Below are 11,446 nucleotides of genomic sequence, written 5' to 3'. Positions count from 1 at the left end.
AAAAAAGAAGAAGAAGAGAAACCTACCCTAACGTGTTGTCACTCTCATCTAGAAAACCAGGCCCAACTGAACATTTAGAATAAGGACAGAAACAGATTAATGAGATGTCATATGAGAGTTTGTTCAAAGGTAGAAATTAACTTGTACTCCTCACTATTGTGATGGAAGATGTGACTCTACGTGGGGAACCTGGATTTGCTGGAAGTGTTTGGTGCTTAAAGATGAAACAAAAAGATATGGGGGTGAAATACGTTCAGTAACAGGGAAGTGTTTATTCCTGGTGAAGAAGGGGGGGAAGGTTTATGTTAGATGTTAGGAAGAAATTCTTTTCTCAGAGGTTGGTGAGGCACTGGCACAGGCTGCCTGGTGAGTTGTGGATGCCCCATCCCTGGAAGAGTGCTGGAGGCCAGGTTGGATGAGGCCCTGTGCAGCCTGATTTAGTATGGAGCAACCCAGCCCACAGCAAAGGGCTGGGAGAGGATGAACTTCAAGGTCCCTTCCAACCTAAGCCATTATGTCATTCTGTGATTCTTTGATTCTGTGCAGTCACCTGCCTTTGTATTATGGAGAATATCAATCCTCAGTCAAAGACATCCTCATTCCTTTTATTTTTCCTTCACATTTCCCTGCACATTTCTGCTACTGACTTGATGTCGCAAAAATGTCCATTTGCATGAGCTGTGAGTCTTCTAGAGACTCCATTGCCTAGCTCATCACTGTAACATCTCCACTCTACTTTAAAATGCAGAGCAGGAACAAAGGATGCCAAACCAAACTGCATGTGTCTATCTCCAGCTGAGAAGGGGATAAGAAGAAAGGAAATGTTGTCACCTCTGGAGATGTGGTCCATTTCCAAACAAAATCTGGGTATGATGCAGGAGAAAGTCACAACATACCACGGAGTTCTTTCAGCCCTTAAAAAAACTCAGAGATTTGTTGAGAGTGACTCCTGTTTCCTCACTAGTAACAAATATCGTGTGTAGCTACACCAGTTCCCTGGGAGTGATGAGCATGCTGGCAGGTCAGGAGACCTGCTGTTGGGTTATGTCATTGTTATGAGAGTCACGCTGCTAAGGAGCTTTGAGTTGTACCCCATGCTGAGAATAATCCAAATAATCTGCAACTCAAAGCATCCCTCATCAAGGATCACTGTGAACACAGGCAATTTCAGCTGACCCGATGAGCTAAACATAAACATGTCAAGATTTCAATAGTACCAGAACATTTGTTTTAAATATCCTGAGTGTGAAATTGGTGCCAATGGACAACATCAATTGTTTGCCAGATGTTCTTTTCTCTAATTTTACTGCAGAGCACATACGAGCATGGGCTGGAACTAACATGATGACTGGGGAGAACACAGTAGCCAACCCTTGGTTTACTGCAGCAGTGTAAAAGACAGTAATTTCCAGGAAGAGAGATTACTCCTGGTTCACATGTCTGTGAGATACGCACGCAGCCTCTCAAGGGACATATGCATCTCACACAAACAACATGATCTATGAGCCCTTTAAGGTTAAGTTGGCTACAGTGGTAGAAAAGGAGAGAGCTCAGACTGCACAGCTCTCTTCTCACGAGCTGGATGTTGTTATCCAGAGAAAAAAGCAAAGTGCACATCACTAGTATTGAGGCTTACCACAATACTTATCAAGGTGGGACAAGCTCAGAGCACTCTACAATCTGCAAGAGACACCCAGAGTGGTAAAACTGCAACTGAAATGAGGCATAGAGATGAGTCAAGTACAAGGGTTGCTCCAAAAGTAATGCCTCCTATTTTATTCCATTGGCCCATTATGTCAGTGGCAGATGATGGCAGTAGGGATGGAACCTTCTCACCAGTATTCTGTTACATGTTGTTGCTCTGTGACAGATGGCAGCAGAGGGGCAGTCTGACAAAATGGTGTCTGACATGGAAATGTGTATGAAACAAAGGTGAAAGATAAGGAAAGCTGGGACCACAGAAATTTGTCTGGTAATTGCTGAGATCTGTACAGCAAATGTATTCTGCACAGAAAGAGAGCGGATGGTAGATGAGTTCCACATCTACCAAAGCATCAAATGATGTTTTTCAGGGCACTGCTCCTGTAACATATTCTGTAAAGAAACTAGATCAGAAATTCTGAAATACAGATAAAAAAGATAATGTTTTTCCATTCACATTGTCAATAGATTCAGAGTAGGAACAGTGCCAGATTAAAGCAAAGCAAATATTTGCAGTATAATATTTTATACATCAAAAATTCCTTGAGTTTTTAATAGATCTTTTTGGCTGATACAAAAATTCTTTTTTATTTGAGTGTTTTCAGAAGCACTGCCGAATATGAGTCTCTTAAGACTGAAACCTTCTTAAAACAACAACAACAACAAAAAACACATAGATAGAAACAGAGCATTCATTTTTCTATACATTTCCATAAGTCTTTGTAGGTTTTTAGTCTGCAGTGGGTAAACCGATAGACTTAAATGACAGAGATATCCTCAGCACAAAATCTCAGATCCTGGAGCATTTATTTACCAAAGGAAGCCAAACTCAAAACGTATTTTGTTTAGCTTTGGCCATATATTCTACAAGATACTACTTCAAATGCAAGAAGGCATGCCATCGTAGGAATAATGTCTCTCTTTATACATCTTTAACAGATTTCCTTCTTTCCTTCCTTCCTTCCTTCCTTCCTTCCTTCCTTCCTTCCTTCCTCCCTACCTGCCTCCCTACCTCCTTTCCCTCTCCCTTTCCCTTTCCCTCTCCTTTTCACTTTCCCCTTCCCTTTCCCTTCCCTTTCCCTTTCCCTTTCCCTTTCTCCTTCCCTTTCTCCTTCCCTTTCCCTTTCCCTTTCCCTCTCCCTTTCCCTTTTTTTCCTAGGGTTTGCCCTCTTTATTGCTCAAAGAGTAAGTGTTAAGCTGATAAACAGAAGAACTCTTCTGGATACAGTCCATCCTGGAAACCCTTATACTATTTAAAACTGTAATTACAATTTGGAAGAGAATCCAAACTTTTCTAGGAATGCTTAAACCTTTCAGGACTGCTAAATTCTTCAAACTGAACAGGGTCTATGCAGTTTGCCTACTTGGGGATATGCATGTTCACTTCACCAAAGGAAACACAAACTAGAATTCAGTAGGGCTCATTACAAAATCCCACACACTGAGCTATCTTTATAAATGCCTAAAGCAATAATTTGTATGTTCCTCAGAAGATGGAAAGAGGAATGCACTGATTTTTCCATAGATGGTTAAATGAAAAATGTTTCTCCACAATTTTGATTGCTTTGACATGATGTAAATTAATCCTAGCTTCTACAAAGCTGGTTTCACTGGCAGAGACTGTCAATAAAGTAACTAAGATTAAGGGTCTTGCTCTGGATTTTAGAAGCACTTTAAAACAACAAGCATAAATGCTTCACTAATATTTAAGATGGGATTCACTGATGTGGCCATCCTATTTAATACCCATAACATGTAACTATCTATTTAAAAATAGACCCATAATAAGCTTGCTAGCTGCAGAGGATCCTATACAATCCCTTAAAGAGCCCTAACATAAAAGCAATCAAAATAATCAAAACAAACTAGCTTCTGTTCATTCATGATGTTATTTCACATTGAGGCTGGTCAGCTATCTAAATAATCCATGTTCAGCCTTTCTTTTGGCCTTAATGGAATACAACACAAATGTTGACACTTGGTGCTGTAGCTTTCTGTGGCTCCTTTAAGGTCATTGAACCATAGAATGGCTTAAGTTGGAAGGGACCACAAAGATAATCCAGTTCCAACCCCCTGCTGTGTCTGCTGCCCCTCACCAGCTCAGGCTGCCCAGGGCCCCATCCATCCCAGCCTCGAGCACCTCCAAATATGGGGCACACACAGCTCTCTGGGCAGCCTATGCCACTCGTGTTTGTTTGCTCTTCTAAACTACAGCTTTTACTCTTGGTTGCCAGTCACAGAGGCCAAAACAATGCAGTTTTCTGAAAAGTCCTAGGGAAAGTAGACCTATGGCAGAGCAGCTACTATCTAGTATCTATTATTATCTTTTAAAATATTCCATTTAAAATAATTTAAATTATTGAAAACATTAGTATCTATTAAAAGATAGTCAGACAGCTGACCAGATCTACACTCTGAAAACAGACTGTTCATGTAAGCTGTCCTGGATTACCAAATGCAGACTGCTCTGTGGCAGTCTTGGTAATACTTCACAGTTATACTGAGAACAGCTGAAAACTCTTCAGTTAGGTACCAATAGCCAACATTAGCTCTTTGATATAAACTACTGGATTAAAATTGTTTGCACTACTTAGGGAATACTTAGTACTGTGCATTTTGGTGGAATTGTTCCACAAAGAATTTTTACGTAACCAGTGCTTTTATTGATTGCACCCTTCACTAAAGTCACATGCAGTTATCAGAGTGTGCACAAGAAACAAGAGGAGAAAACAGCCCTCCAACCCACATCACACCTCCAAAGAGTGACAGACACCTGAAGGCTGTCAGCCACTGCATGGAGATGATGTATCATAGTTTCCTCTGGAAATTGGGGCGCACTAGCTGTAACTACTCACAGCCATTCTGAATCAGAGTACAAAGAGAGAGCGGATGCATCACTACTGTGCTGGGATTTTACAGCTACGTGCAATAAAATGTGTAAAACTTATGAGTTTCAGAGCAGTTTTGTCTGTCCTCTTCTACCACATGAGTCGTATCGAGGGCTTTTTCCTACACAAGCATACAATCACAGTACTATTGCAATTCTATCATTCCATCATAGAGGTGATGCACAGCACAGGAAAGTTCATATAGCTGTAAAAGTCTTAAATTTGGTATTTATTGACTTTCATGCTTTTTTCCAGACAACGCTGGAATTACATTCATGTCGTTTCTGTCATTTCAAACTGTTGCTAACCTTCATAATTGTTGAGGGATTGCACAGTGCAATTTAGCAGTTAGGGCAATTAGAAAGTTAAGCACCATGAGCCAACAGTCAGTAGCAGCATTTTTTTGCCAAATATAAGGAAACCTAAAGGCTCCAACTAATGCAATATATTTCTCAGGATTTTGCTTGCAGGTCCTTGGGCCAGCTTCCTGCTTTCTCAGGCTACAACAGATCTTCTGCCTTTTTGCCAGGTAAATGCTGTTGAAGCAAGAGCAGGACCTGAGCCTGTTTCCGTTGCCCAGTTGATAACCGCTTGGGAACTTGACCTCCAAGATTGTAACTGGAGGTAGACTTAAGATCTCCCCAGTGGAAGATACTTATCACATTTCCTTTTCTTTTTACATCCTTCTGAAATGTATTTGGCTAACTTCTGAGCTACCTTGCATGTAAAACCTTGAACCACAATTGTAAACTCTCCACTTTCCCTTATTCGTACAGTATTTGATTTGGATGACATGTTTTTTATAATATTTATTTTCTGGCCCATTTTGAGACTCATGTGTTAATGCCACAAGAACTTCACTCCTTGTATAATATTTCAGACATGGAGGGGAAAAAAATGAAGTGAAAAAAAAAAAAGCAAAACCAACCGTCTGCATTCACTTAAACTACATTGCAATAAAGCTCAGTATCTGATCAGTAGTTTTTTTAGCCTTCTCTGATTCAATATGAAAGAAATTAGTGGAAAACCTAAAGGCTGAAAGGAAACTTTTGCTACTGTTCAAAACAGGACGTGAAACCTTTAACATAATATTTACACATATTACACTAAATACTTTCTGTGGAGTTAAAATTTAGCACTGCTAGCTTCAGACAGACTGGGAAAGGCATTTGCTTATATCTGATAAACCAGACTTTGAGAAGAAAATGTTTTATTCTTTTTGTTCTTCTTATGTCTGCACTAGTGCTGGCAAAACAATTGTGATTTAGAAATATGTAAACATGCTCGTTAAAGACTTATAAACACTTTCAAGGCAAGAAACAATTTGTCTTATACTGTTTTCTTCTTGCCTTCACAGCTGTTATGATTTTACATTTGGTGGTCCAAAAAACTGTTGAGATTCTGAAAGCATCACAGCGTGACCTGAGTGTAGCTTTCTGTGTGATCATTGCTTGGTTTGCATTGACTTGTTCATAAATAAATAAATAAAAATAAAAAAATAAATTATTTGGGAGGGGGGATGCAATGTTTTTGTCAAGAAATACCAGATTAACAGAATCATAGAATCATAGAATCATAGGCTCAGGTTGGAAAAGACCTTAAAGATTATCGGGTCCAACCACAACCTAACCATACTACCCTAACTTTAACAACCCTCTGCTAAATCATGTCCCTGAGCACCACATCCAAATGGTTTTTAAACACATCCAGAGATGGTGATTCAACCACTTCCCTGGGCAGCCCATTCCAGTGCTTAACCACCCTTTCTGTAAAGAAGTGTTTCCTGATATCCAACCTAAACTTATCCTGGTACAACTTCAGGCCATTTCCCCTCTTCCTGTCACTTGTCATCAATGAGAAGAGACCAACCCTGCTCTTGCTGCAATCACCTTTCAGGTATATGAAGAGAGCAATAAGGTCTCCCCTCAGCCTCCTCTTCCCCAGACAAAACAGCCCCAGTTCCTTCAGTCTCTCCTTGTAGGCCATGTTCTCCAAAGCCCTTCACAAGCATTGTTGCCCTTCTTTTGACCTTCTCCAGCACCTCCATCTCCTTTCTATACTGAGGTGCCCAAAACTGAACACCTCGAGGTGAGGCCTCACCAATGACGAGTACGGGGCAGGATGACTTCCTTAGTCCTGCTCACCACTCCATTCCTGACACAAGCCAGGATGCCATTATCCTTCTTCAGTGTGCCCACCTGGGCACACTGCTGGCTCGTATTCAGCTGACTGTCCATCAGTACACCAAGGTCTCTTTCCATCAGGCAGCTTTCCAGCCACTCCTCCTCAAGCCTGTAAGGTTGCCTGGAGTTGCTGTGACCAAAATGCAGGATCCGACACTTGGCCTACTAAAACTCATACAGTTAACCTTGGCCCATCAATCCAGTCTATCCAGGTCCCTCTGTAATGCCTTTCTCCCCTCAGGTAGATCAACACTCCCTCCCAACTTGGTGTCATCTGCAAACTTACTGAGGGTGCACTCAATCCCCTCAACAAGATCATTAATAAAGATGTGCCATCTTTAATCAAGATCATTAATAAAGAAGTGACATTTCCTCCAGAAAGCGTTGAGCATTTCCCCCAGGAAAGATTCAGTGTGCGGAGTTTCTTTTCAGAACGAGATGAACTTTTGATGGAGAGGAGCAGTCTTGTAACCCCCATCCCAACTCATTCAGAAGACAAAAGACCAATCTTTTGCTCAGTTCAGCCCAGAATAAAGACCTGGTACAAAAAACTCAGAGCTCTACCAGATGGCTTTTAAATTAGATGGGCATGAAAAGCATTATGATTTCAGCTTCAAGAAACATGAGAACATTTTGAAAAATCAAAAGAGCTTTTATACAATTGGAAAACATCTTCCTACTGAGCTGTAATTAAAATCAAGGAATTCACTAAAATGTGCCATTGCTCCCAGGCAGAAGTGAGAAAAAAGTTGTAACATCTACATGTTTCACCTCAGATTTACCATCTAGCCAGCTGACTCTGACCAACAGCACAACAAAGATCTCAAATCCTCCCTGATAAAGAAAGCAAAACTTTTTAAAGTCCCCAGTATTTCAAACATCAGCTGTATATTTGTAGATTTTAAGATCATATGGAAACTTTGCAGTCACCTACTCTGACATCTGAGGAGCACAGACCAGAGGAGGCTGCCCAACAATTTCTAAATCAATTCCAGTAAGTTGTGGTTGATACATGGCATCTTTCTTGGAAAGACATTCATTTTGATTTAAAGACTATAAGCAACAGAGAATCTACCACATTCCTTGGCAAGCTGTTAGTTGTAAAAAAGAGCAAATTCTCACCACCAGAAATGGAAGTTTTGACAGGACTCACATTTGACTTGCATTTTAAACATTCACAAAAGATCAAATTATTATATATTCACAAAATAAGTAGGTTATAATTTACACCTGCCATAAATCATAGACTCCTAATGATAAGTCACAGAAGAAATTAAGTATTCCCAATTTTAAAATAATTTTTTTAAGTTGGTGTATAGTGCACAAATATCCCCACAAGGAGCATTAGATAATTCATCCAAGATGCATGTATTTATTTGTTTTGGAGCCTAAAATCTCAAAGTTCAGAGGTAACATCTATTTCAAATACAAGAGCAAAGCAAACCATAAAAAGTCTTCTCCTTGTCCTTGTTCCTTGTGTAGATCTTCTCCTAATTCCAGAGCCCTAGGAAAGACACAAGTCAGTGACTCCATCCATCAGTAATTGCTTGTATGACAGAACTTCCAACTGAAAATATCTTATTATGGCCCCAGTTTTGGCCAGTTGCTTTGCCATACTTCAAAAGCAGAGTTAGTCCTATGGAAAGCAGACAGTTAAAATGTAAACAAAGTTTCTGTTTATTCTGAAGTCAAAATAGTCATTTCAAGAGAACAATAAATGTGAAACCACATATATAATTTACTTATCTTTAAGAGCACTGTTATTCCCAAACCAGGCAAGCTACTTCTCACTTCTGGTCAATTCCTTTTGCAAATGCATGTCATCAGCTTCAGCTAATATATCACTGAAGTTTGACAATAATCACTGACTTTCTTTCTAAAGATAATCCATGTTTAAAAGCTCAGTTATATAATATGCAATAAGCCAAGAATATCTTGCAACACTTGGAAAGGTAAAGTAGTAATGTTCTGCCAGATTCCTCTCAGCATTTAAACACCATTTTTTACGTGCCAAAACTTCCTTCAATTACTAATGACTTGTGAGCTTTAAGATGCATAATTTATATCTGAGATCAATTAGGGAAGACAGATTTTAAAAAAAATTGTCTGTATTTTGGGTCCACGAGAAACATCACATGAAGAAAACGAAAGAAAATGATTGAAACTTGAACATGTGTTCTGGCCCCACAGAAAAGGTCAGCGTCAAACCAGAGCCAGTTTTCTTCTGACGAAAATTCTGGAGGAAAAAGAAAGATGTTTCAGAGCTATCTCCCGAATAGACGGGTGAGAGTGCTTGTGGTCTTGAAGAAGAAAAGATGACAGTAAAAGCAAAGAAAGGGTTTATAGTTTGATGGAACATAACATCCCAGACAAAGGGAAACGATATAAAGCCAGAATTATGAAAGAAAAAAGAGATGGAAGGAGATCTGATATGTTCACAGGAGAGAGTTAGAACCTTAGAACCTCAAGCAGAATATTAAATGTGGAACTAGAAGTATCACTGAGCTGGAGTCAACACATCATTTCCCATCATTCACTGGCTGAGCAAAAAATAATCTATTTAGACCAAAAGAGTAGAGAAGAAGAGTCAAAAGAAGAGATTAATCAAGAAAGGGTTCTGCCAGGTCAGAGTAGAAAAAATATCTGCCAGAGTGACAAAGGACCTATTTGGCCAACAGGCAGGGATAGATGGGAGTTGCCATTACAGCCACAGCCCAGGTCAGGCTGACATTAGAGATACATGGAGTGCATGCTGGTGCCAACAGACAGGTCAGGATCAAGGACTTGGCTGGGTGACAAGAGCAAGCGCTGACCTGGGTGGAAGTTACATTACATCTCTTCTGCAAAATCTTTGATTTCAGAGGATTGGCATTATGCTGCTGAGATCCTCAGATCAGCCCAGGGGTAACTTAAGTATAATCTCTGTTGTTATTAGGAAAACAGCCATAAATGTGTTTCTTTTTATTCTTGTCTTCACTTCACAAAAACACACGTTTTCACTAAGGGATAACTTCAAATTTCTAAACTCTTCCAATCATGCATTGAATGACACTGCTCTTAGCTCATTGTCTAGCTACACCATTTTTACATCTTCCTCCCATACATAGTTACCTTACAAATTCAGAACAGAGTGAAACTTTTAACTACGGAGGAAGAACGATATAGAAAGTTCAGTCCTTCAGATGTGACTCTTTGGTACAGTTCTTCCAGATTAAACAACATCATAGAGCTGGTTTCTCACAGACCAAATGGAGGAGTACTTTTGGGCTCAGGAAGTGGAGGTCATCTCCAATGACTAAAGTGTGTCTTTTGCAGTTTAAAGAAAATGTGAAGAAAAAAAGGTGTTTATCAGCTGGAAACCTGCAAAATGTGTTTGTCACCGTTCCGATTAATAAATTTTGTTTTGCTTTTCTAGTTTGATTACAATGAAGATTTCAAATATGCTTCATAAATAAAAATATCTGTAGATTATGACTAGCTAATATTTTATTACCACTATCTCAGTACCTCAGAGTGGGAAAATAGATTATATTAAGCATTAGACATTATCAGCCACCCAATAGGCCTGGATGAAGGCTTGTGACAGAGCCCAAATCTCTCATTGTTAAGCTGGAAGATCTATAGCTACAAAAGAAAGTGTCTTTGTACATAGGAATTTCCAAATCTATTTGAAGTCAATGGAACTGGTAGCAGCCTTTAATCAGGATAAATGGGAGAGCAGAAAAATGATCTTTAGTTTAACAACATAAGACACTGTTGTAACACTCATTTATGTGGCTGATCTATCAATTAAGTTGTCTTTGGAAGTTTTGCTGGGAACTGAATTCTGAATTGCTTATGACTTGCTTACTATGTATGTGTCTGTACAAGTGACAGAAGCAACGAATGGCAGGTAGGAAATCTAGGCAGACAGAGCATCTCCTATGAGATGAAAACACCGAGAAGGAGTAGAATTACTGAGGAAACATGGCATTGTGAGCAAGAATGCTGACTCCTTGTTCATTGCTGCAGGTCTCTGTGAACATTCTCCATAAACAAACAGGATTGCATTCAAGAAATATCTGTCGCCAATTTCTCCTTCCAGAGAAAACAGTCCTGTGCACCAAGAACACTGCTGCATGGAAGGCAAATGCTAGTATCAGCATAAGAATCAAGTTTCCCAGACGAGAAAGGTTGAGTTGATATCTGCAATCAAGCTGGAACACTTAATGGAGGTGCTCAGATAACTCAACAATGGCCAAAAAATAATTAAAACAAGGCCTAAACAATTGCTGGAACGCTCTAAAAAGTAACCAAGTCAAATTTCTGTAGTTTTCCAGAAAAGCCAGAAATATGAACAGATTTTCTGAGGCAGCCTGTAGCGTGTCTGAGCAGACTGAAAAACTCTGCTAAAGCAAATACAATTCAGATTAGTATATAAATAAGAACTTATGAAAACTGACAGTAAGACAAACTAAAGATTAATCTAGCACAATATTTTAACAATATCCAATATTAGAGGTTTAGGGGAAAAGTGAAAAAAGTCCTGTTCAGGTTTTTTTTTCTGTCATTGATTTTGGTTCTCAGCTTCTTTGGGATTTCCAGGTTGTACTCAATAATGGATCAATAAAATAGTGAGCAACCAGATATGATGGATCATAGATCTTCCCATGAAACAGGGATTTTTTTTCAACT

The sequence above is a fragment of the Meleagris gallopavo genome, chromosome 4 (genome assembly GCF_000146605.3).
Source record: "Meleagris gallopavo isolate NT-WF06-2002-E0010 breed Aviagen turkey brand Nicholas breeding stock chromosome 4, Turkey_5.1, whole genome shotgun sequence".
In the NCBI taxonomy this organism is placed as follows: domain Eukaryota; kingdom Metazoa; phylum Chordata; class Aves; order Galliformes; family Phasianidae; genus Meleagris; species Meleagris gallopavo.
This window is presented reverse-complemented; position numbering follows the sequence as displayed.